This window comes from Protopterus annectens, chromosome 2.part1, assembly GCF_019279795.1.
Source record: "Protopterus annectens isolate FY-2018-M chromosome 2.part1, PAN1.0, whole genome shotgun sequence".
In the NCBI taxonomy this organism is placed as follows: domain Eukaryota; kingdom Metazoa; phylum Chordata; order Ceratodontiformes; family Protopteridae; genus Protopterus; species Protopterus annectens.
Window position 1 is genome coordinate 1,491,817,175 of NC_056729.1, and position 27,795 is coordinate 1,491,844,969.

The following is a 27,795-nucleotide window of genomic DNA, read 5'->3' on the forward strand; positions in this document are numbered from 1 at the left end:
CTGGCACCCGCCTTCCCAGTTGTGCTATGTTTAGCAGTACTTAATGGCATTTTGGGTTAGTAACAAACAACACCATTCCAAATTAGTTGTAACAGCTTGCATTAGTATTCCCATTCACCAAACACACATGGATTCCAAAAGTTGAACAGCAAGCATAACACATGCATATTTAGGACAACAGTGGACATTCCAACAGCATGCAGGGTTGATTGGTGGCAACAGGCCATCAGGTTTGGATATGTGAACAGGGCACATGCATCAACGTACATGCAGATATGTATAAACCAACAGGACAAATGTCCATAGGAATTAATTGTGAATACACATACCCAGTTTGGTGTGGAATAGCATCATTTGTGAACATTGGGTAGGGTGATAAAATATTACATTAACAACTTAAAATACCTATATGTATACTATACATTCCTACTAGATGCAGATATATACCCCCCACATGTATTAGTACAGTTTCCTGTATGTAACCTTACAAATGTTGGTGATGGAGATGTTACTGCTACATTAATATACATTCCATTTGTATTCATCCTGCTACATTTGAACAGTTACGTACAGTTCTAGCAGCACACTGACATTTGTGGGATCACAAGCACAAGCTGCTCATGTACTGGATTAACAGGTAAATACTATACATGACACAGTTGACTATAAATATTCTTCTGACATACTGGCATTCCCATCAGCCAGTTTATATGGGCCTAGACAACTGTGGATGTTCAGCATTTCATACAACCATACTATCTCCATATTGCAAGGGTACAACAACATATCCGAAATGTGGGATGGACACAGTCCAGGTATTGTACTTTATTAAAACATTTCACTCTTTGGTTGTGGCTGTCTCATTCATTTCATTATGTCGTGCATGCAGTATACCTTTATTACAGACTTCAAGGTCTTTCTCACACTCTCTCACTTATTTTATATTTACATTTCAGGATGGTACTTAATTCTAGGCTTTATTAACATTTATTACTGGGTTACAACAATCCTTTCCAGCTGACTCACTTATTTCATATTACAGTATATACAATGATGTATTCAATACTTGTCTGTCCTTTATTGATAGATTAGAACACTCATTTTCAGGCTGAAGCAGTTATCTGATATTACAATACAGGTGGGAACTCTATTTGAGACTTGTTTACTCTTTATTAATGGATTACAATACTCCTTTTCAGGCTGTGTCACTTATCTGATCTTAGAATACTAGCAGAAGCTTTATTCTAGGCTTATTTGACCTTTATTACTGGGTTACAACACTGAACTCTTTTACAGGCTGTCTCACTTATATTCTATAATAATACCAGCTGAATAATTACTAACCTGCCTGGTGGCGCAGCCTTACCAGCCTATCAGCATAGGCTTGCCGATTCGCGGAATGAACACCTGCAGCTGTAATATAAATTAAGGGATATTGGAACATACCTATCCATACTATAGGCTAGGATAGCATTTCTTACATACTTAATTACATGTATACTTACTCAGTAGTGGGGCATTGGGCATTTGACGGGTCTCCTGGATCCATCGGTTCAGTTGGTCCTCCTTTCGTCGCTTCAGGTCCACATGGTGGTGACAGACCTGTTCACCAGTCCTTGGAATGCCTGTGGCACTGGTGAGATCATGTGCCAACTGGTTCCATGCCTCTGCCTTATACGCACCCCATTGAACCTGGCCTTGCATGAGTCGTCCTTCATGATGATGGACTAGGAGCCAAACCATATATTTGGACTCCTCAATGCCCCACCTTTGTGCTCTAAAGCGATTTCCCTCTCCGACACCTGCCATCCTGACTGCAAATGGGTACCACAATCAGTTATGGTGTGTATTCCTGCCTATGGAGCTTATATATGCCAGTTTTCCCGCACTTATTTGTGATTGGCCATTTTGGAAATTTCTCAGCTAAGAGCAAACCTGCTTTGTCATGGTTATATTTTCATTCATTCCTATATGTATGGTAATACTGGATTTCTAGGTACAAGTGTCATGGCTTAGTGGTTCAGTACTTTGATTATGGTGCACAGTATCCTGGGTTTGACCCTTGTCATTGCTTTTTTATTTTACTACTGTCTAGACAGCCTAGTAGGTATGTCTGTGTAAAGGCAACTTTGCTACATGTTGCTCAATGTTGCCCGATGGTAAGCTGTTTGATGCACTGCGCAGCTCCACGCAAACGGCTTACGCTGGGTAAAGCATTATTTAGTTATGTGCAGTCATATTAAGCAGGGTTCAGTGCTGTTTGGCTATGGGCACTCATTTTAAGCTGGGTAAAGTGCTGCTTGGCTATGGGCACTCATTTTAAGCTAGGTACAGCGCTGCTTAGCTACAGGCACTCATATTAAGCTTGTTAAAGTGCTGCTAAGCTATGGGCAATTATGATACTTTTTATATATACATAATATAGGTTTTGTTCACAAATACATGGGCCATTTCATTACATTTTACTTAAATTAAATTTATATATATCGGGGAATTGTTTCATACTTATTTAAAGAAAAATGAAGGGGGATGTTGTGGGGCTCGAACCGTGACTACCTATTCTTTGGGCGACGTCTCTACCACTACGCTATTGCTACTTTGCTTAATTTGCATATGTAGATCTTATATGCTTTTCAATGTCATATCTGCTAACTGTGGTTGAGCGAAGGGCATACCCGCAAACGCGCTAAATGCGGGCAAACATATTGGAAATTATAAAAAAAAATTGAAATGGTTATTTTTACTTTTTAAACACTTTCACTAGGGTTTAGTCTGTGGGGATGTGTGGTGTTGTGTTTCTTGACATTTCTGCGGACTCGCTCATGGGTGTTTACTATCCAGACTCTAACTCTTCTGGGGGCATGTCCCTTTGCAGTACTCGGCAATCGGAAATGCCCCCCTACTTTCCTACACGGACCGTGTTAGACTAGAGTATGAGTCAGCATGCCCTCATGCATATGCATGGCATGCTGACGTCATACCGTTCAACTGCAGCTTCCGTGTAAGACTTATTTAGTCTTACACGGAGGATTGCTGAATCTGGGGGAATGAATATATAACAGTTATTAAGAAACTATATACCTCATCAAATACCAGGCTATACAGACAAATGAGATAACATACCAAGTCACTTAACAAGACATTGCTTCCAGGTCATGTCTGTCAATAGACTTACCAGATTAACAGATATCTATCTATCTATCTATATATATATATATATATATATATATATATATGTATATATATATATATATATATATAAAAATGTCATAGTATTAGTATTTTTCAAATCATAATTGATGCGTACAGTAGAAACTATATAATTTCCCAATTTTTAAATGTTTTCTGAAATGTGTTTGCAAAGAATTGCAAGAGGTTAGTACATTTGATGATTTCAGTTCTGTGATATTTCCATCTGATTGTTTGTGGATTTTGAAGTAATGGTGGGAGGGAGTAGATGATGCCAGTTAGCTTACCCTCCTGGGGGATGGCGATGGTCAGATTGCTGCAATGCCAGCACCTAGCATGAGTAGACCCTTAGCATGCAGCACCATGAGTGAGGATGTGTGCTTGGCTTTGCCAAGCTGGTGATAATCTCTGCTGCTCATGTGCAGAAGAACACTTGCACATGGGGAGATATTGCAAGCGTTAGAGATGGAGAGGGTGGGAGTGAGCTGATGATACTAACTTAGCCATCCATAAGAAAGGGAGACTATCTGATATTCCACACTGCTGATACCTGGGAAATTAGGAATCACAGGAGAAATCAGGCAACAGAGTTGTATGGCCATTACACCTTTTAGTTTCTCACCCTAGACTGTACTTCCCTTCCTAAGGAGAGTTAATTCAGTCAAGCCCTGGCTAAATTTATGAATACTTATCCAGTTTTAAGAAAGACAGTACACCACACTGCTTTATCTGCAGGGGAAATCTATTCCAGAAGTGCAGGAAGTACTTACTGATTAACCAGTCTGTCTCTCCACTTTGGTTTAATAATCAACTGAAGAAGATTTAGATCCCTGGTTCTGGTATTTGTGGGACAGTTTGATTTGTGAAGGTATAAGAGACCCAGGACCACTGCGTCCCTTATTGCAAGTAAGGCAAGTCATAGTTCTCCTGTAAGTGAGTCTAACATATGTGACAGTCCACTGTTCCATACTTCTCATCTCTATTTTGTGGCACATGACTGTGATTTCTGTCTCCAAAAGTGTATATGTACTTTGACTTTAGATGGATCCAGTATCCACTTTTACACTGACTTAAGTGTAGAGCCAATGAGAGACTGACTTCTTAGATGTTATTACAAAGGGGCCAATAGATGACACTGCTAGATATCTATTGGTGAATTCTGAAAGGGTACCACAGCTCAAGGAGGACAAGTTGAACTTGTGGTGATCATGTTTTTCCAATGGTAAATGAGAAATTCAAAAACAGCACAGCACAAAACTGCAGTATGAACTGTCAGGGCTAAAAACACGTTTCTTTAACTGCTGCATTCAGTGCACTGGTGATACTTGTTTGAGGAAATATAGGGAAGGAAGATTGCTGTCTTGTGCTCTTTTTCTGCAGCAATTTTCAGTGCTTGCTGAAATAAGATCTCTGTCTGTGATTGTTTGCTACCACTGCTGATGTCTCATCACTGCCTGTGAGATGCTGTGAATTGTAAATCACTGGTTGCTTGTTTGCTGTTTATCCATATTAGGGTGCATATTATAACATTTCTGGAGTTCGTGCTGGCCTGCTAGCAGATCCATCAATCAGTAAGCTGTTTTAATTTATATACTTTGAGTACTTGCGCTGGTTTGGTTTTCTCTCATATTATCTGCACCAAATTTAAGCAGGCATCACACAATCAAGTGGAGCAGTAAAGAATTGTGACTGAGACAATAGTTTGTAGACTCTTATTACATTCCATGTAAGTAAACTTGCAGATTTCTTGAAAATGGAATAGCTCTGTGTTTTAACAGATGTGTAGCAGCCATAACTGAAACCATGAAATTAATATTCTATATTCTCCTTAATTTGTATTTCTACATTTTAGTGTAATAACTATGCAATTACATTTGACTTTCATATGTGAAAGTGTAGGCCATGCATGTACACATTTTACCATGCTAATTACTATTGTACATTCTGTACTGTATTGTAAATGCATTTGTAATGCTTGTCCATGTTTTTGTACCATATTAAATGCTAATGTACATCCATTTGTTTTGTGGAACCTTTCTCCCTGAGCCTTTGCTGAAAAGGGGTTCTCATGCCCAGTCAGACAATCAACAAAAGCAAAATAAAAAGATAAAATAATGTCATTATACACAGTATTTTGTCTAGATTCTGAGAATAAAATAATATAAGACTCTGAAAGTCTCAGAAAAAGTAAGCAACTGCCAAAGCATGGCTGGTTTTATTTCAGAAATTCTTTTAGGGAAAGACAGTCCTTCTAGATTAAAGTTTTCTGCAGCTTTTTGTATATGCTGTATTTATAATTCATTTTTTCTTTTATGGCATTCGATTTATGTTACTGATCGTTGTATAACACAGTTACATATAAAGCAAATCATTTTTTTTATCTTTTGGTTTATAGCTAAATATGATTATACATTTTTTTCTACATGAATGCCTATTGTATTCCAGAAGTAACTGTGGACGAGGGAAATAAGAATACTTGCATGTGTGTACAAAAAATATTTTGAAGGGTGGTTATAAAAATAATGTTCAGATGTTGCAAGATGCATATTACTAATTAATTAATAAACACATTCAAAGTTGAGTAGTAATTTAGGCTGCTCTGTTACACTAATGTAGTTTGCTACTGCAGTTTAAGTCATAATGGCCTCCAAAACCATTTCAGGGTAAATGACAACCAAGTACCTGACATATCACAATGCATTAAGGGAGTATTTATCATGCAACTCTATATGTGTGCATCTGTTAGCAACACAGAGGTCCTAATTTTACAGGTCATAATCTCTGAGTGGGCAACTTTATGAAAATATGCTAAGAGGCATGAATTTGAGCACAGGAAAAATGTGGGTGCTATGATTTTAAACCATCAGTTATGATACTTGATGGTACTTGTTATGATTCTGCAAGCTGAGAGGATGAACGGTATGCAGTGGCCCTTGACTCTCAGCTCCCCGTGTCTTGAAAAAAAGAGCAGGTTCCCAGTAAATTATTTTCCTCTAAATGGGACAGACCACTCCACAGGGCGATGGAAAGGGGAATGAATGGGACAGTATGATGTCAAGTATAGCTAGATGGCCAAGGCAGCTACAGGAGAAAGACAATACACAATAAACAAACAAGACCATCACCAGCATTTCATGATGCAAGTTCATAACAGAAAAGTTGCCAACGGCAAAAGAGAAGCTATGGTACTGTGACTAGGATGAAAGCTTTGCCACCCATCCCTGGTAAGTACATAGTCAGTGAGATGGTCCTTTAGCTGGGAAGCAGCAGGAAACTTTAGGAGTATAAGGAGAGAAAAAATAGGGCAGTGGTTACCTCCAAGAGAAGATTTGTCATTGAGAATGGTATAAGTATCTCCTTTTCACTAATTCTGGGAAAATAACAGAGGTCAGAAAGAAAGTAATGCTGGGGGTTGGTATAATTTATTTTATTTTACATTTATTTTATTTTATTTTACATTTGTTGACCGGGCTAGTCTAACTGGATAAATGTCCATTTTCAGTTGAGGCCCGGGGAGAAAAGCTCCAAGCATGAACACTAACAACGTTAACAATATATAACAAAGACATGTATAATAACAGTACAAAGGTACAATTGACTAAAGACATTATGTTAAAATATTAAACTAAGTAAAAAATAACAAGTACACTAAGCACAACCTGGGTATGGGCAAACAGAGTCAGGTCGTTACATTTATCCTATTACTATGAGAAAAAAAGAGAAATCAGTAGAATTGGAGGTATAGGTTAGGGGAGAGGGGAAGGGGTATGAGCAGGAGGGGAAAAGATTCAGTCAGGGCTAGCACAAGGACAAAGCCACTGAGTTTTAAGATGTTCTTTAATATGCTTTCTGAATAGAGAAGTAGAGGCTAGAGTAGAAAGTTCAGGAGGGAGCTGATTCCAGTTTTTACCTATAGTGTTTGAGAAAAGTGAGTCACCAGCTTTGTTGTTAGATTTAACTGATGAGACCAGGAGTTTATTAGCAGAACTTAGTGTAGCTAGGTTTTTATATGGTGTAATCAGATTAGTGAGGATAGGGGTGTTATTGGGGTGGTGTAGGATCTTTTGAGTGATAAGTAACTGTTGATAGAGTATATCACCCGGTCCCATTGATGCTGTGTTTTTTAGCTTTAGAGGGCGGCTCTCACCTGGGCATCTGAGATGTTAGGAGGCTACACTCTGCTGGGATAGTATTTTCTCCTTTGGGGGGGGAGGAGAATTGCCTGTCTGCCAGAATGAATGTTGGCAATTGGCAATAGTTCAGAGCATATCTGGGAGTTTCCACCCAGGTTCTGCAATTCTAGCCATCCTAGTTGTTTAAGGTTAAGGCAATGGTGAGTTTGAAATGGAGAGCTTGTGATAAATCTAGCTATGCTATTATAACAGGTAGAAAGTTTTGAGATATTATTTTTAGATAGGTTTGTATAAATAGCTGAGGCATAGAAAAGGGTAGAAATGAGGTGGGTTTGGGCAATAGTTTTCCTGGCTGTGGGGATAAGAAAGGGTTTAATTCTATAGAGGGTTCCAAGTTTTTTGTTAACAGTCTTTATGGTGGAGTTAATATGGTCATCATAGTTAAGACGGTTATCAATTGTAACACCTAGTAAGCGGGCGGTAGTATCAGGGGTTATGTTTGTAGCATTGTTAGAGGTAATAGAGAAGAATGGAGTGGGTGATTTATGAGATGGAGTAAAAAGCAGTAGTTTTGTTTTTTTGGGATTAAGCAGGAGGCAATGTTGCATAAACCAGTTTTCTACATTTTGGAAAACAGTTTGGGTTAGGGACTGGAGGGAGGCTATGTTCTTAGCAGTACAGATTAAGGTTGAGTCATCTGCATATTGGATGCAGGTGGCTAGAGGTATGTTCATATGGAGGTCGTTGATAAATATGGAAAAAGAAGGGGACCTAAGATAGAGCCTTGTGGGACTCCAATATTTACTGGAAGTAATGAAGACAGTTTGTTGTCCCAAAGTACTGCTTGCTGTCTGTTTCGAAGATAACAACTAAACCATTGTAATGCTAGTGGATCAAGAGAATGATGCTTTAGTTTATGTAGAAGTAAGTTATGGTTAACCATATCAAAGGCTTTTGACAGGTCTATAAATAGCGCAGAGGAAAAGGAGTTAATGTTATGATTTTTATTTATAGAGTCAGTGAAGGATAGAAGGGCAGTTGTTGTGCTGTGGAATGGTCTAAAGCCATGTTGGCAGTTGGCTAGTAGATTATTTTGTAATAAGTGGTTGAGTAGTTGTTTGTGAATACATTTTTCCATTATCTTGGCTAATGGGGAGAGTAAGGCAATAGGTCTATAGTTAGAAAGCTCTATAGATGATCCACCTTTATGTAGAGGGATGATGTGGGATACTTTCCATATGGTAGGGATTTTGCCTTCAGAGATAGTTCTGTTAATAAGGATAGATATGGGGTAGTCTATAGCTTTTGCAGCAATTTGTAGGTATTCAGATGGGAGATGGTCGGCAGAAGGGGTGCAAGGTTTCAGTTTTTTAAGTAGCTTGTAGATAAGAGATATAGGAACAGGGTGTATATGAAAGGTAGGAGGTGAAGTCTTGGAGGTATTAGGTGGGAAGGCAGTAGGTAGAGGAAGAGAATTGGCTAGGGATTGAATGGCTTCTGTAAAGTAGTTATTAAAGGCATCAGGGATCAGGTTGGAATTATTGTGGTTGAAACCTAATGGGGCAGGAGTAGTAGAGTGACCTGGCTGAAGAAGTTTGTTTAACCCTGACCAAAAGTTTTGTGGAGTTTGTTGAGTGGATTGTTGGAGGTGAAGGTAGAAGTCTTTTTTGTCTCTAAGAGTGTCCTTCTTGGTGGCATTTCTTAATTGTTTAAAGAGGAGGTGATCAGATGGGCATTTGGTAGCCCTCCATTTATCCCATATTTTGTTTCTAAGGAGCATTTTTTGCTTAGTTTGTTTAGTAAGCCATGGGGCAGATTTGTTTTTTATTCTAGTGGAGTGGTAAGGTGCATGGTAGTCTAGTATTTGAAGAAAGTTAGTGTTGAAGTAGGTCACAGCCTCATCAAGTTCAAGATGGGTCAGTGGAGACCAGTCACATGCTTGCAATTCGTTAAGGAAACTATCTGGGTTAAAGAATTTTTGAGCGGAAGTTTTGAGATTATGAGTATTTGGGATATGAGGTTTTGTCTGATTATGTAAGTGAGCATATGGTCACTGATATTGTCGGGAAGGATTCCTGGAGTATAATTGCTAGGGTGGTTATTAATAAGGATCCAGTCAAGAGTAGATTCTTTTCTGTTAGGTTTGTGGATTCTAGTAGGAGTGGTTATAAGTTGAGTGAATCCAAAGAGATTTAAGTGGTTAGTAGGGTTCAGGGAATTGCAGGTAAGCCAGTCTATGTTGAAGTCAGCCAGTACAATGGTCTCCTGTGGTAGTTGGGTAGAGAGGTAATTAAGTAAGCTTTCGAGAATAGTAGTATTTTACCAGGGGGAAGATACATACAAATTAGGTAGATAGATTTGGAGTTGTTTATTTGGAGTTTGGTAGACAACATTTCAGATTTGGCATCTAATGATGGTAGTTCATTAAAGAGGGAAACCTGGAGATTAGATTTATAGAGAATGGCTATGCCTCCACCTTTTTTGGTTTTGTGGTCACATCTAAGGACACTATAACCTGGAGGGGTAATTTCCTGGTCTAGGGTAGCAGGTTTTAGCCAGGTTTCTGTAAGACATAGAATATCAAATGAGTGTAAGTCCAGGAGTGTGTGCAGGTGGGAAATTTTATTGTTGATACTTCTAATATTAAGGTGGGCTATCAGAAGGGAATTAGGTGCTTTAGCTAGTATAGAATGTTTAGGTAAAGTTACATTGTCAAGGCTATTGTTGTTGTCATTGTTGGGACCAGGGTTAAAGTTAAAGGTTAAGGTGCACACTGTACAGGATTTGATTCTCACCTTAGAAAAAGAAATTGGATAGGCTTAAAATGGCCCACAAGGGCAGCTAGCCTACTACTAATCTATGAACTGAAAGTGCTACAGGGGGCACAGAGACCCCTGATTCAAGGGTTACAATAAAAAGGATCTCTTTGAGAAATCTCTCAGCAGTGCACATGAAGTCTCAATAGCTCAACAGGTAACACATTTCTCTTTCATAAAATACTGCCAAGACCACCGATCCAAGAAGTAAGCGAATTTAATTAAACACTTAGCTCCTTGGCTTGCACAGCCTTCCAATAGTTTTTACTCCTGGAAGGCTGTGCAAGTAGAGGCATTAAGTGTTTCATTAAATTCACTTACTTCTTGGATCGGTGGTGTTGGTGGTATTTTATTATTTTATTTTTTGTTTTTTTAAAGTTGTATTTGACATTTATCTTTAGTACTAGAAGATTAGAAGGCTGTGAGTTCTGTACCCACACTTGGTAATTGGATTAATTTGTTTCACTCCTGACACTGCATTGCAGTATACGTGGGTAATGCACACAAGGCCCCATCTACTTGAACTGCTGGTAAGTCAGGAGGATGTAAAAGATCCCACAACACTCTTCCCCTAATCACTATGAATATCTCCTACGGTCTCTTCGGAAAAGAGGCGATGTGGAACTAAACTGATCAACAAAGTGTAAATAAAGTAGAATAACTATAAAATGGTATGGTTTGATGTATAAATGTAATAAAATCGGTCTATGGATAGCCAAGATGTACTCTCTTGTAGAAGTGATACTATACAAAAGTATCCCCCTAATTCAATAATGTGACTATCTCAACTAGTCTCTAAAAAATTGAGTAAAAAAGTGTGTTAGAGAGAAGTTAGAGAACAGAATTTGTGTGACATATCAGTGTTAAACACTGCATTGTGAAAACAGAAAAAAAACAGTTTTAATCTTAGAACGCAGATCAAGGACACTGAAACACTGAGTATTGGTCTTTGTGCTAAAACCAGGAAATAACATAGCTAATGATTGTGAAGATACGTGAAGGTTGCCAGCCTAGCTAGATAAAATGTTGTAGATAATTCTATCATTTGTAAATATTAATGTAAGCCACATGCTTGTTCTCTTTGTTAAATGTTGAACTTCAAAAATGTAACCACATTGCACTCTGCTGGAGGAAACCCGATAAGTCAAGCATTGTATAATTATTTCTTGATCTCAAAACTCGGATCCGAGATGTCTGGATGAAGGAATTCTTGCTATTGTTTTGAGATCAGAGTTAATTGCTAGAATATGCATGTATAATGCCTTTTATTGCTGTAGCTTCCTGACCAGGTGCAAGATCAAAAGGGCTGCTCAACTCTGAGTTTCTGTTAGCTTGGGAAACAGAAAAAAATGATGTAATCTGAAATGAGTCAGTAGTACTGTGCTATCAGTTTAAGGACAGAGAGAATCAGAGCATTTTTCATTTGTCTTCAGAACATCCAACATCACCAGCACTACTTTGCTCTATATGTAAGTTTATTTTAGAACTGTGTTTGCTCTTAGATATAGCTAGGAAATAGGAAGATTAAACTAGTTGTTTTATGTACTGATGTCAGAACTACTCTACTGTATTATTTTAAGCATTTTCCTGTGATATCTGAACTCTTGACTAGCACTGTGTAGCAAGAAGTATTGTCTTGTGTTCATATTATTTATTATTAAATATTTTAAACCTTTCAAATGTGTCTGTTTTATGTAGAGATAATTTAAGCTCTAGAGTACATTGCATGTATATAGTGATACTGTACAAAGCCACTCCAATAGTCTTGCTGTTCAGTCACACTTACCAGTTGGATAATAATATTTCACAGTAATAATTGGACTCCCTTTAGTAAGGTCCTGTTTAGTAGCCTATAAGTAAGGGTCCTGGTGGCAGTGATTGCTACCTTATAGCCTGGACAGAAGGGGCACAGCTAGTGAACCTGTGCCAGCCTTCCCCAGGAGTATCTGTGTGGTTTTATATAAATCATATCTCAAAGTGTGTGTGTGTGTGTGTGTGCGTGTGTGTGTGTCAACTACTTGGGCAGGGACACAAAGCACTGGTTGGACAGAGAGAATGCTAGGAGAACTTGGCTTGGGACCCTGGCTAAGGACCCCACTCTATAGCTGTGCCAGTGAGGAGTCATATTGGGGATCTGGAGAGAACTGGAGAAACCAGCCCCAGACTGACTGTGATCTCTGTGTGCTCTTAAGGGAATTGTACTTTACTGTGTGTGTGTGTGTGTGTGTGTGTGTGTGTGTGTGTGTGTGTGTGTGTGTGTGTGTGTGTATATGTATTTGTTATCCTTCCCAGTGTGGACGCCCCTCAATGGTGTTAGTGGTGAGGATTGAGGCTCCTAGATTGCTGTGTCAGTGCATGGGTATCACATATTAATTATTTGGCAGCGGTGGGATATCCACATTGCATATTAATTGGTTGGCACATACTAACTGACTTGTAGTGGTGTGAATAGTGAATTCCTGTAGCTTGTGCACAGTGATCACAGAAGGTGTTTTTGTATTCTAAATCAGCCACACAGTGAATATTCAGAATTCAGATCATAATTGTTTTATTTCTTTTGTGAGCTTAGTTAGTCAGGGAGAACAGGCAAGCATGTCAGCAGAGGAGTATGGAAAGCTGACAAGGAGCCAGTTGGCTGAGATGTGCCAGGCTAAAGGACTGGTGCAGGAAAACCTGACTAAGGCAGACACGATTGCAGCTTTGGTCACAGCTCCATCAGAAAACAGCAACCAGGAGGATGATCAGACTGGCCGTGCAACACTCAGTGAATGGACACCTCAACCTTTGTGCAGAGGACTTAAAAATCCATCTGGAGCTAAAGAGACTTGAGTTGGAGGCTAGATGTTTGGAATTGGAAGCTGTGGAAAAGGAGCAGCAGAGGCAGCATGAGGTAATGGGGAGGGAGTAACTGGACCTCAGAAGCACAGAACGTCAGTAAATTTCTTCTGCAGTTTACAGAGGGGGATAATTTTGATAGTTTCATTCATATGTTTGAGAGGGTATGTAAAAAGTATGATGTTGACCAAAGGCTCTGGGTACAGTTCCTGGCCCCCTTACCCCATGGTAAAGCTGCAACTATTTTCTCCAAAATGTCTGACGTTGATTGTTTAAATTATACTGCTGTTAAGAATAGTTTGTTAGGATTTGGGTTGGGAGGGTGGCCTAATGCATAAGGTGTTTGCCTTACAAACACAAGGTGCACAGTTTGAGTCTCACAAGGAATAATTGGCTAGGCTTAAACTGACTCACAAGGGCAGTTATCTTAGTACTAATCTATGAACCTATGAGAGCCAGTAAGTTGGAAAGACAAAATGCCAGTAGTAGGTTGTCTTCAGACAACAGGTGTACTGAACTACCATTCTGCAGATGTCCTCATAGGAAAGGATTTTGATGAGGCAGTACCAAGTGCTTATGCAGTTATATGCAGTCAGGCTTCGAAACAAGCATGTGGGTTTGGTAGCCTAGGGGAGACCCAGACAGAACACATACTTGCAGCCAGGACTGGCGAGGTGGTTACTAAAGGGAGGGAGCAACTCTGTAGCAGTGAGAATGAAGGTGAGCCACAGCTGCTTCTGGGTACTGAAAGTCTGTATTTGTTAAATTACCTAAACTTGTGCTGAACAGGTGCCACTCTCTCCTTTATGGGCCAGATATTTGTACTTTCACAAAACATATGCTGCAAACACAGTACTTTGGTTAATATTTATTATTTATTTATTTACATTTGTTTACCGGGAAAGTCCGACTAGACACAAGTCCTTTTTCAGCGAAGGCCCGGGGAGAAAAGCTCCACAGAAAGTTACATATAGATAACATGGTATACAGCCTAGACAGTATCATTTTACAGTGATAGAAATGTGTTAGCATGACAAATACAATGGAAGATTTGTATATGCATATACAGAACAGAATACAAGAATACTAGGTAAAAGAACACCTAGAAAATACTTTATCTGACACTAGAGTTATGATCAAAAGAGAAATGAAAAATTTGTTGGTAAGACCTGGATTTAGTTGGGGTTTTGGCAAGGACAGAGCCAGTGAGATTTTAGATGTGATTTAAGAGCAGAATTGAAAAGATGGCTAGGGAGGGTAGTAATGTTAGTTGGTAGGTTGTTCCAGAGCTTGGATATGGAGAACAGTGTTTCCCCTGCAGAATTTCTGGCATTAGTGACTTGGAGCAGATTTTTATTGAAGGAGCATAGGGGTCTGGATGAATGGTGGGGCTGGAGAAGTGTGTGAAGAGCTGGGGTATTGAGAGGATGGTTAACAAGTTTATGAGCAAAGGTGAGTTGGTTTAGGTGAAGGAGTTAAGGGAGCTCAAGCCAGTCTAGATCCCTAAGGGAGACACACTGGTGGTTGCGGTAGTGGCGCAGGTGGCAAATTTTGCGATTTTATTGTAGCACACTTCGAGTTTGTTTAGGTCAGATTGTCTAAGGGTTGTAAGTATGGGTGATGCATAGAGTAGGGCGGATATAAGTTGGGAATTTGCGATATAAATCTTAGCTGGTTTGGTGAGGTATTGGTGGTTTCTGTATAGGGCACCCAGTTTTTGGTGAACTTTTTATTGTTTGAGATATGTGGGTGTCAAATCTGAGGTTTTTGTCTATCTGTATGCCAAGTAGTTTGGTGTGGGCAGTTGGTGATATGGAGGTATTATCCTTGGCTTGGATATGGAAATGAGAGGTGTTTATGGTGGTTTTGTGGGTGTGAATATGAGGAGTTTGGTCTTTTTTGGGTTGAGGAGGAGCTGAGCATTAGATAACCAGCTTTCAATGGAGGAAAAGGATTATTGTGTGATCTGTTGGAGTTCTGTTAGTGTTTGAGCTGAGCAGATGAGGGTGGAGTCATCAGCATATTGTATGAGGGAGGCATGTTTGGTGGCAGTGTGTAGGTTGTTAGTGAAAAGGGAAAAGAGAAGGGGGCCAAGGATGGAGCCTTGGGGAATTCCGAGGGTAACAGGGAGGGAAGGGGATATATTATTGTCCCAGACAACTGATTGCTGGTGGCCATGAGGTAATAATTTATTTTATTTATTTATTTATTTATTTATGTTACATTTATTTACAATGAAAGTCCAACTGGGCCAGAGACCGTTTTTCAGTGGAGGCCCAAGGAGAAAAACTCCATACAGTCAACAAAGTAATAAGAAGAAATCAAAATCATACTTACATAACATGACAGGTAACATAGCTTAAAAACTATTTTAGTATGTACAAACACAAACATAATAGATTGTAAGATAGCTTATTCTGTTTTTTTTATATACAAGACTCAAATGAAGAAGTAGATAAGTAGATTGCATATGTCAGTTAGACAAGTATGATATTAGTTATAGTTGTTATAGAAGATAGACATATACTGAGGTAGGTTGTGTAGGAGACAGCATCCAGCAACTGGAAGACCAGTTGGAAAATGCATAAAAAGAGAAGTGTGAAGAGGGTAGATTGTAAGGGGGAGGAGGGGCAGAGAAAGTCTAGATCATCCTGAGGTAGTACAGGAGCACATCCAGTTGTAACAATATCTGACTACTGTCTTTAATAGCAGTGCTGATAAATAATAACAGTCTGTAGAAATTCTGGAGTGCTGGATAACAATAACAATTCTGATAAATATATCCAAAGTTTCTGCATGTGTATTTTGATAATATCACCTGAAACAGTCTTTTCCTCCTAATTATTATGAATATTTAACCTGACCTCTGTACTCCTGCTCAAGTGTCTGTTCTGCAGTCCAAAAATGAACTTCCTTTCTGGAATGCTGGATATTTAATCTTTTCTGTATGTCAGTCTGAAATAAGTTATTGACTTCACTAACTGTATCTGAAGTATTTCTTAATAATAGCAAAACCTTGTTCTGATTGCCTTCTTTGCCTTAGTTTCTCAAGTCTTGTAGTATACAAACAAGATGTGTTTGTACTCAAATGTATAGCACATTCTGTTCTTATCAGTATTCTTGACTGAAGGTTATTTTCACTGCTTTTTTGAAACTTTATGTAAACTGTGAAGCTTGCTTTAATATGGCTGCATTTCTAGACCTATGCAAAGAGAATACTGTATTTTAAATAACACCTAAAATAACAACTCCTCCTGAACATACCTGAACACCCACACAGGTATCTTAATTCTGGAGTTACTTTAGAATATAAGATATGAAATGAAGACACAGGCCTAACCTTACATTTTTTAGGCCTATGCAAGGTCTTTTTTACTAGCTGTACTTAAGTAGGATTTATTTTGTAACAGTTTTATGAAATTACTGAAATGGGATTTACTTCTGTAATTATTTTATAAATCTGTTAATGTAGTCTGTGTAAATTACTGTAATGATTACAAGAAATAATATAAAATAAAATTTATTTTTCTGGTGAATAAACTTGCAATTTCAACTTTGACCACTCGGTGTCACTTGAGCATTTATGGTTTGTTTGGATTGAAGACTTTAACTTTATGATTTAATTATAATTACCATATGCTGTAGTAACTTGTGCCTGTACATTTTCAGCTATATTTGTTACTAATAATCATGTCTATTTACCTTTTTAGATGTCTGCCTCTTATACGTGTCTTAAATATTCTGTAAATATTTATGGTTGGGAGGGTGACCTAATGGTTAAGGTGTTTGCCTTACAAACACAAGATGCAGGATTTGAGTCTCACAAGGGATAATTGGCTAGTCTTAAATTGGCTCGCAAGGGCAGTTAGCCTAGTACTAATCTATGTACTGTAATACTAGAAGTAACTTTACTAAAACCTGTGCTTTCTGTATTTCTGATCTATACCTTTGCATACTCTGTTAGTGTATTTTTTATTTTTTGTCTAATGTACATTTATGTAAAATGTACAGTAATCTGTAATTAATTATCAAAGTAAGCCTGCCCTATTATTTTTTGAGAATATTAAATAACTATTACTACTTATTCTTCAGATAGCTTATCTTAATAAGCCTGTTATAAATAATTATGTCACTTTACCCTTAACTAATGACTAAATAATGTGAAGTATGATGTAGTAATGTTGTTAGAAATGTAAAAATAACTGTCACTTTATCCTTAGAACTGACTAAATAGTGTGAAGTAATGTTATATTCTACACAAAGGAAGAGGAAGAGGATCTATCAACATAATTATGCCATTTGTAGATGTGATGATACTAATGCTTTGTTTAGACACTCCTCTGTGGGCAATGATTTTAAAAAATTCAGATTTTGTGTTTTGGAAAAGGTTAGGAGACAAGAGAGAGGAGGTAACTGGTCTAATTTCCTAGAGTACAGGGAAGCTTATTGTCAGGATCTATTGAATTGTACCAAAGAACCTGATTTAAATGATAGGATCTCTATTAGTAGTGTATTAAACATGAGGGCGGACAAGATTTAAATTGAATTAAATTAAATTAAATTAAATCAATTATTTTTAAAGTACCAGGAACAAGGGTAAAATGGATTTATATTATATTAAACTGTGTATGTTTAAGATTTTTTATGTATAAGTTTTTTATGTGTATATAATTTTTATGTACATATTTTATTAAATGGGATGTAGCGAGGTTATAGGATTAAATAAATAGGAAGTTCTTAGGAAGGAATTATAAAATTGTTTTTAATGAAGTCACATGATTTGTAAAATAGTATTTAATGAAGAGGAAATGATGTAACTAATTGTATCTGATGAAGTTCCTTGTTTTATTGTGAATAAAGGAACGAAAGCGCTCATACATCCTTTCTTGGAACTGTTGTCATGGCCTTATTTTGGAACTGAACCTTGTGCCTCATTTTGTTAATGTTATATTCTGAAATTTGACTTAAATGTACTATAATGAACACAGAGCTAAGTATGAATGTCATATTCGGAATCTTGAATAAAATTTACATTAGAGTGATATGTATTTATATTGAACATCTATAAATGTTATAATCTGGACTAAAGGAATGCCTTTTCTGCTAGTGCTACCTGAACACAGATGAAAATAAACTGAAATCTGGTAATGTATTCTGAAGACTAAACTATTAATACCTTTTTATCACTATTGTCTAAACATAGATAAAAACATAAACTTAAAACTTGTACTGTTATACAATAGTCTGAAAACATGAGAACATGTATGTACTTTAACTCTAATTTACATCAATTCTGTTTGACTTGTGCAGCACAGCTCCATCTGTTTTTAATGTCCACATGTAGCAATATGTCTTAGGCCCTCCAAACCTCTCCTTTTCTACATCTTGTGCAAGGTTTGGTGACTGATGTTTTTGACTGTATTTAAAATTATTGCAAAGCTTAAAAAAGACAGTATTAGGTCCTTAAAATAACATTTGTACCTTTAACAATTATAAACTGATAGCATTGCTTGTTGTCCTGACTTTATGTACAGTCTTCTACATGAAATAAACATATACTGCTAATAAATTCTTGTAAGTCTGCAAAGAAACTGATAATGTACTGTAGTGAACTAAACCAATGTTTACATTTTTCTTTATGAAATAAACATAAATTCTTGTAAATCTGTAAGCAAACTAGTAATGTTCTATAGTGAACTAAACTTATGTTACTAATAAATACATTCTTGTAAGTCTGTATCTGAACTGATAGTGTACTACAGTGACATGGAAAGGCTGTAACTTTATTAATAAAAATCAAACAGAAACCTTAGTGGCATTACTTTTTCTGTCATAAACACAAAGGATCTAACACTATTAATATTTTAACATTTTTTTTTGCATTTCTGCACCTCTATAAAGTTAATCTTAACTGTTGAATTTTCTCAGTTTACTCTCATGACCCTCAAGTTTTAACATACGATTCTGTGTGTGAAATTCCACCCACTGTCTTAACTGTTTCTTTAGCTGACATCATTTAACTTTTCAGTATTACTGAATGCTACAAGGATTTATTATCATTGTCTACACTTTTCTTGGATAAATAATACGAACTGTAACTGTATAAACTGTCACTAAGAATAGTAAATTGATATTTACCATACTATTTTATGGCATACAGTACTGTCTTTAAATCAGCTTGCTGAGCTGGCTGTAATCTGATCTGGTGTGCTTGGTAAACTGCAATTTCTGTATGAAATGTATACAATCTTAAACCGATTACATAGACACATTTACTACTATATTTGAACTAATCTCATTTTGGAAGTTTACTCGTCTGTCTTTTATACAAGTATGTGAAGTTTCTTTATCTGGAAGTTTATTTAATGCCCTTTATATACGTACATGAGGTTTCTTTATATAGTATACATATTTATTACTACAGTTGAAGTGATCTAATTCTGGAACTTTACTTGTCTGCACTTTATAACATAGCAGTTGAACCTGTTGATTTAATGACACACAATATTTATGATGCACTCTTTTCATGCATGGGATCTGAACTTTTTACTGAACTGACACTTTTAAAATGTAGCCTTGAATTTAAATTTTACAGGCTGTAAACTAGCGAACATTATTTAATATTTATGAATGTTTTTTACTCTGTCAGTATCAAGATATTATTTTTGCATTGCAGCACTTTACTACCATAATACAAAGCCCTTAACAGTGTCTGCTAAACAAAACAATAACACAAAAATTCATTTGCCAAATCTGTAACTGTAAACCCTTTATTCTGTGAATTAACTTGACTGTCCTTTCTGGTATACCTTACATAACATAAATACATACAATTACCCTTTTTTTCTAACTGGCCTTACCCAGTATGTCTTTCTTAGAACTGGTTATCTTTAACCCATAAATCTGCATGTTTCTGTCATAACCAATTTTTTAAATTCTGTACATTTTCACAAACTATTGCATGCAAATTCTAACAAGTGTCACCTGTGTACACTACTGTACATTCTGCAGCATTTTTATTTTTCCATAAAATCTTGTTACTGAAGTCTAAAACAACATATAACTCCGATGGCTTGTCCATACCTAATATGGAGCTGTTACACTTTGAACTGTTATATGCTATAATCTTTTACCCTTTAAATCTTGGCAAAACTGCATTTGTGTCCTCTAATAAAGGTCTGTTTGTAACTGAAGTTGATTTGTCTGTATTAATTAGTACACTATTCCATAACTGTTTCTGTAAACAATGAAATATTGTCATTTCTTTCAACCTTAAACAATGACAAATTAATTCTCTGATTTGGTGCTAGACTGCCACACCCTCTATAGATAAACTGAAAATCCTTTTTTTATAGAACTAGCAACAACACTGACTTGCGCTATGGAATGCATTTTTTCTTTATTTTTCTCTGAAGCACTAGTATTTTTACTTTGCACTGAAATCTGTATATCATTTATGCTGGAATTTATTTTATCAAAATCTGTACTTATCCCCCCTCACTGCAATATTCGCACTGGTTGCATTCTGAACATCTGTAACATGAACCTGAGACACTGTTTGCACGTTACATGCATTGACTGTGTTGACATCTGTATGTGCAATACTGCAACTTAATTCTGTACTTTGAATTAAATGTAAAGTAAAATTTATTACATTCTGAAATTTGTAATTGTATTGTGACATAGCTCTGTATTTTGAATTACATTACTGATAGATGCTGACTCATTCTGTGAATTATGAGACAGTGTGTCTGTTGCAGTCTGCTTCTGTGATTTAACCCTTTTGCGTCTAGAAATATTTAACATTCCTAAACTAATAACTTTGAAATTTAACTGAACATTTCTGGAACACAGTTTTTTTTTAGACTGTTTTATGCAATTTTTAATTTTAAACCAAACATTTACTGGTGTCTTAATTGTAGAAGTATTACTTGACATGTTTATACAAAGGGTATGCAAATGCCTGTTACTGATGTACTTAAACTTTTATTAGGTGTTAGCTAAAAAGTGCATATAAAGTCATAGCTAAAAAGTGAATATAATGTCTTACATAACTTTTTGATTCTGAAAGAATGTGTCCTGTAGTCTGTAGCTTTTTAAACCTTTCTTTGCTTTTTAGGCTGTGTAACATCACACTGGAAACTTGAACGTTTGTGGAGATGATCAAGTACATTGCTGTTAACTGGATAATGTATTTTTATGTTCTGAAGGAACACTGCTGAAGGCTGTAGAAGTTCTTTGAGGCTTTTTCTGAAGTAAATGCTGGTGCTCTGTAATTTATCTAACAGCTGCAGTTACGGTATGAAAAGGTACATATTAATGGTGTCTTATCAAAAGGTCTGCTATGTAAGGAGCAACTGTAGTGCTGACAGGCGTGGCCTTATTCTGTATGGAGTTTATGATCTCCCATCTGGAGAAACACTGGTGTGCTGCTGAAAGGTCTGTTATGAAACTTTTGCTGTATTTACTGAAAGATGCAGTTGTTTCTGTTGAAGTTCTGAAAAAGTGCTCCAAATGAACACTGGTACATGTAGTATGACTGCTGATAAGGTTGCTTTGAAGGAAACATTGTTCTTCTGTAGACTGCTCTGTAGAACACAGATAGTCTGATGGCTGATGCCAGGTTGCTATGAGGTAATGGGACTTTTACTGCTTCCCCCTCATTCATAGTGGCTTACCATTGAAAGAACTGATAAGAATGTAGTATACTGGAATTAACTGGAAACAACTGAAATGAGACTGAAATGAAACTCTTTATTTGTTAATTACCCAAACTTGTGCTGAACTGATGCCAGTCTTTCCTTTATGGGCCAAGTCTTTGTACTTTCACAAAACATATGCTGCAAACATGGTAGTTCGGTTAATAATGCTTTATTAGATATTAACAATATCTGAATACTGTCTTTAATAACAGTGCTGATAAAATTGACAATCTGTAGAAATTCTGGAGTGCTGGATAACAGTAACAGTGCTGATAAATATATCCAAATTTTCTGCACGTATATTTTGATAATATCAACTGAAACAAATCTTTTCCCCCTGAATAGTATGAATATTTAACCTGATTTCTGTACTCTGGCTCAAGTGTCTGCAACCCAAAAACTAACTTCCTTTCTGGAATGCTGGATATTTAATCTTTTCTGTCTGTCAGTCTGAATTAAGTTACTGACTTCACTGACTGTAGCTGAAGTATTTCTTAATAATAATACCAAAACCATGTTCTACACACCTCCTTAGCCTTGGTTACCTTAGCCTTATAGTATACAAACAAGATTTGTTTGTACTCAAATGTACAGCATATTCTGTTCTTATCAGTATTCTGGGTCTATATCACCATGTCGACAGGGCTGTTCATCGAATGCCCATATGTCGACACATGTACACCGAAATACCTAAATGTCGAACAGCCACAAAAGCAATTTTTTCCCAGGGAAAAAAATTGCTGGGCTGTTGTTGGGAATTTGCCATTTCCTCCACTGTAGTGCAATCTCAGAGTTGGTATATTTAAGTAGGGGAGGGTGTGAGGGGCACAGCCCCCCACTTCATTGTGTCTGTCGGTTTGTTTTGTTTTTTGTTGGCCCAGCAATTGTTTTCCCTGGGAAAAAAATCACTTTTGTGGCCATTCGACATTTAGGTATTTTAATGTACATGTGTTGAAATAAGGGCATTCGATGAACAGCCCTATTGGCATGTTAATATAGACCCAGTATTCTTGACTGAAGGTTATTTTCTATGATTTATTGAAACTTTATATAAACTGTGAAACCTGCTTTAATATGGCTGCATTTCTAGACTTATGCAAAGAGAATACTGTATTTTAAATAACACCTAACCTAACTGTGTAGAATACCCTGTATTCAAAATTGCAATTAAGCAATTTAAATGAGGAGAAATGATTTTAGCTAAATACATCAGGCAAGAAGTATACTTTACTTGTTCATTTTAAAAGTTTTTTTTTTACATTTAAATATTATCTGACTCAGAAATCTAGGCATCTGCTCTACAGCCTGCCATCAGTCAGGAATGTGACTCCTATCAACTTACTACTTGCATGTGTAAATGAGCTTATGACATACTTATGGTTAATACACTACATGTGCTCATATATCTGAACTCTTAACCCCTCCTAGTTTCCCTGCTGATAATGCCCCTGTCAAAGTGTGTCAAACAATTAGAAGTGCTTAAAAGAAACCTTCCCAAATTTCAGACTTCCAAAGTCAACTAATGGCAGCACTGCTCTTCGGCAATCGCTAAGGCACACACCAAAAGCAACACCAAACATCTCACATAAGCCCACATATAATGGTCCCCAACTGCAAAGCCCTTAAGTAAAGCATACACTTTACCTAATATTCTTGTCATTGGGGCTCCATTTTGTGACACAAATGACCCACTCACCAGGTTGGACAAGGATAATATAATGGCTAGTTGCTAGAATGCTCATATGAAAAACAACATGTACAAGATTTTTATATTTATTTTTATTTTTATTTTATACTAAAATCAAATGAAGAACTTTCCCAAAGTTGTAATAAATGATGTCAAATCAATTTTCAAACAACATCTAAAAGAAAAATAGATTTTAAAAGTTTTGGTTTTTATATAATTAATTTTTGAAAATGTGATTAGGAATGCATATTAATGAGATGCGAAAATTCATTGGTTCTTTTTTAAAAAATGAATTTGAGTTCTATTGGTTAATTGTGTCATTAATAAAGTATAAAGGTAGAGTGTTTTTAAAACAGTTTTATCTGATGAAGTCTTGGAGTATCAGCATGTGGTTGTGTAATGTGTCACTTTCGTGGTTTGTTTAAAGAAAAGTACTGCATTCCGCTCTACGGCTTTCTTTTGTTTGGATAATGGCTAGTTGCCTATCTGGGGCCAAGATCTGCAATATGATACATGCACTCAAGTTACTACACCCCAGATACCAATAGGATTTTATCATAGTCCATGTGGGTGTAAATAACCTGAGACATACCTCACTTGACTACATGAAAAGGAACATAATGGATCTCTTGGAATATGTGTCACACAGAAGTATGAGTCTTGCATTGAATAGCATTCTATTTTCACCAAGGTTGATGTAACAGTATGAACATAAAATGATTGACTTTATAATTGGCTTAGTTTCTGGTGTCAGTCTGGGGGAGCCAACATCTGCCAGCATGGGAGAAATTGGTCAAAAGGCCATATTGCTTTGCCAAGTATGGGTTGCACCTTCCCCCTTAGGCTTTCAGATATTGGCTAAAACTTTATCCACCCCCTTTAAGCCTTTTTTTTTGTAATGCCAAAGAGACAAAACTACCAACATAGTGAAAAAGTCTGGAAGTAACCTTAAGGTGTTACTGGTTAATGGTCACAGCCTAAACAAAAACCTCACATCCTTCAAGCCCTCCTTACTTTGTAGACATCTGTGCCTTGACCAAGACTTGCTTTAAAGCCACAGAAAGTACTCCATAAGTGCAAGGCTACAGTTCCTTTCAAACACTTTGACCAACAACAGCCCAGACCAGGGCCAAAGATGGAGGTATTTCAATCTATGTTAGCAACAATCATACCTCCAGGTTGGTTAAACAGAATAATACCATGGAGCTCATCCATGTGCAAGTCACCATAGGTAAAGTCCCTCACTATATCACAGCTAGCTACAGGTCACTATCTATGCCCCTAGAGTTTAATGATTCTTACCTAAACCTGCTACCATCCAACCAAACACACTATTTATGGATGACTTTAACTACAACTCTATAGACTGAGAAATGTACACTGCCTCAAACTCACACGCACAATGCTTCCTGGACTTTATTAACCCAAACACCCTGAGGCAGATAGTGCACACTCCAACCAGAGGATCAAATATACTGGATCTAGTAGTCACCAACATGGGAGAGCATTGCAACCCTCCCTAATGTCACACCCTCATTAGTGATGTTGGATCACAAACCCATTTCATTTGAAGTAAAAAAATCAACCCAGAAAATCCAGCTAAACCAGAAACAGTTAAGAACTATTTAAAGGCAAACTACATCCTACTAACTGACAGTTTGTTAAAATTCAAAGCTCCCCCCAACCCCGAGACCAGAGCTACCTATACAGAATTATTCAGAGTCACTATACAAACATGTAAACGGCTACATAGAGGCTGCCATACCTACCAAAAATAAATGCAAAAAAACACCAAAAACAAACCACACTGGTGAAATATTCACCTAAACCAGATATATAATAAAAGATGACAACTCGTGGCCAAAATCAGAAAAACAACCCCCTTAAAGACAAGTGCTCTGTTATACAACTAAACAAGAAACTAAGAGGCCTAATTAAGTCCAACAAGGCCATCTATGAGGTCAGGATAGCCTTGCAGCCTAAGGACAATCAGAAATCCATTTTCAACTATGTCCTGAACCTTAGAGGTAGCACACAACAGTGTGCTGGGCTGGTAGTGAGTAGTACCACCTACACTTCAGGGTGACATAGCAAATTTACTGGCTGATAAATTCAACTCAGACTTCAACCCTCACTCCCCCCAGCTCTACCATGTGAAATCCCTTCCAACATACGTCCAGCTATCAGAAGGGATCAGGTGCTGGCAGCACTCATTAAAGTGAAGAACACCACCTTCATGGGTCCCAACAACATCCCCAGTTGCCTCCTGAACAGTCTAAAACATGACCTGTCAGGACTACTTAAGGCAGTCTTCAACTACAGTCTTAAAACAGGCTATATTCCAAGTGAATGGAGGACTGCAACAGTCATTCCCCTCCACAAAGGTGGACCATCACCTGACTCAGGGAACTACAGACCCACAAGTCTAACAAGCCTAATATGCAAAGCCATGGAACAAATTATCATGGAAATGATGAAGAAGGACATTGGCAACCTACAAACACTGGACCCATCCCAATGTGGATTTTTTGAGGGAAGGTCTTGCCTACTTAACCTAGTAAACTTCTTTGAGAGGGTCATGAAGGCAATATTTTGACCTGGCTAAGGCATTTGATACAATACCCCTTTCCTGTATTGTTGACAAGCTGTCTGAGCTAAACATAAACCCTTGTATAACTTGCTGGATTGCCAGCTGGCTCACAGACATGACCCAAAAAGTCAAGACTGGTGAGATCACCTCCACCAAGAGATCATCACCGGTGGAGTTCCTCAGGGCTCTGTATTGGGCCTGGTCCTGTTTGGCATCTACTTCTCGGAAGTCAAGGCTAATGTTAAAGGCTTCTGGCTTACCAAGATCACAGATGAATAAATTTGGAGCTATTATAGATTCCCCCAAGATATAAACATTTTGCAAGAGGGTTTAACACAGACAAATGACCAGTGCCAAAGCCATGGCTAAAATCTCAGTGCCAAAAAATGCTTTATATTGCCCTTTGAGAAACACAAGTTTATTACTCCATTGATAAAGTACCCCTAAGAGTGAACCCAGCAGTAAGAAATCTGGGAACATTTGAAGACAGCAATCTGGCCTTTGACCAACATGTAGTTAAGATAATAAGAAAGTAATTCTATGTTGTCCAACTTTTATATAGTACCAATCTACTCTGCCCTTATCCGACCTGTCATTGAATACAATGCACCCTTTGGCATGCATATAACAAGACACATTTGCAACAGTCAAAATGCCCACAAAGGTTTCTTACCAAGAGAATTCAGGGAATGAATACCCTGTCTTACACTGATAGCCTAAAGGCTCCTTCTCTGCATTCAGTCTCAAACAGGCTGTTGAAAAGAGATCTTTGCCTGGCTTACAGGACTTTCATAGACCAAATCCTGATGGATCTGTTGCACATGTGCAAAACAAACAGCACCAGAAACACTTGATCCAGGGATCTGAACTTCATTTTTGACATAAACAGAGCATGCTGGAAAGACAGATATGTGTCCAAAAGGATCCCGGCACTATGGAATATGATTCCAATCCATATAAAAGAGAGTTCATCCTGATCCTATTCAAAACCTTAACAACTGGATGGGAAATCATAAATTTACCCCTGGTCTGGCCCCCATGAACTTTAGAGACAGAGGCTGCCAATAAAAAAAGTATTATCCTAGCTATCACCCCTCCAACAAATCCTTAGATAGCTGCCTACTAACATGATTCCATACAATACTTGGGACCCAGATGGTTTGGGGTGTGCAGCTAGGCTTTTAAGGGCCCCAGTGGTCATTAGCCTAGTAACAACCCATGAACCTATACCTTCAGCAAGCAGAGTTTCAGTTGAAACAGAATATGCTTTCATCACAGTGCTGTACGGCCTTGAGGACTACTGGGAATCCTGAGACTGGAGGGTTTCAATCAAGAATTGCTAACCGCACTTTTAGGTCTTCTATTCCTGGTAAACTTGAAACTGAACTGATGCATTATTCTCTGGATCCTAAGTCCTTCAGCCATAATGCCCCTCCCTGGATCATCATATATTGTATTTCTTACAAAGACAAGGAAGCAGTTTTGAGGCTGCAAAGGAAAAGGGGAGCATATTGCATAATAAGCATGTGGTCCTCATACAGTGATTTTACAGCTGCTCTAGTGCCATGAATAGAATCAATGGTCCCATGTTTTAAGCTGCTGGAACAAAATAAAATGAAATGTTCTATGAAATATTCAGCTAACCTGAAAGTGCAATTAAGTGGAGAAACAATGATAGCCCCTAATATGGAGGAAGTTTTGGCCATGTGTACATGATTGAACTTGCTTTCATTGGATAAAGTTGTAGAGCTGCATAGGGTTCAGGAGCAATTGGCTGTAGTGACCAGATGGGCCTAGGTTTTAGAAAGGAGTGGAACAGATGTAGGATGACTCAGAAAAATTG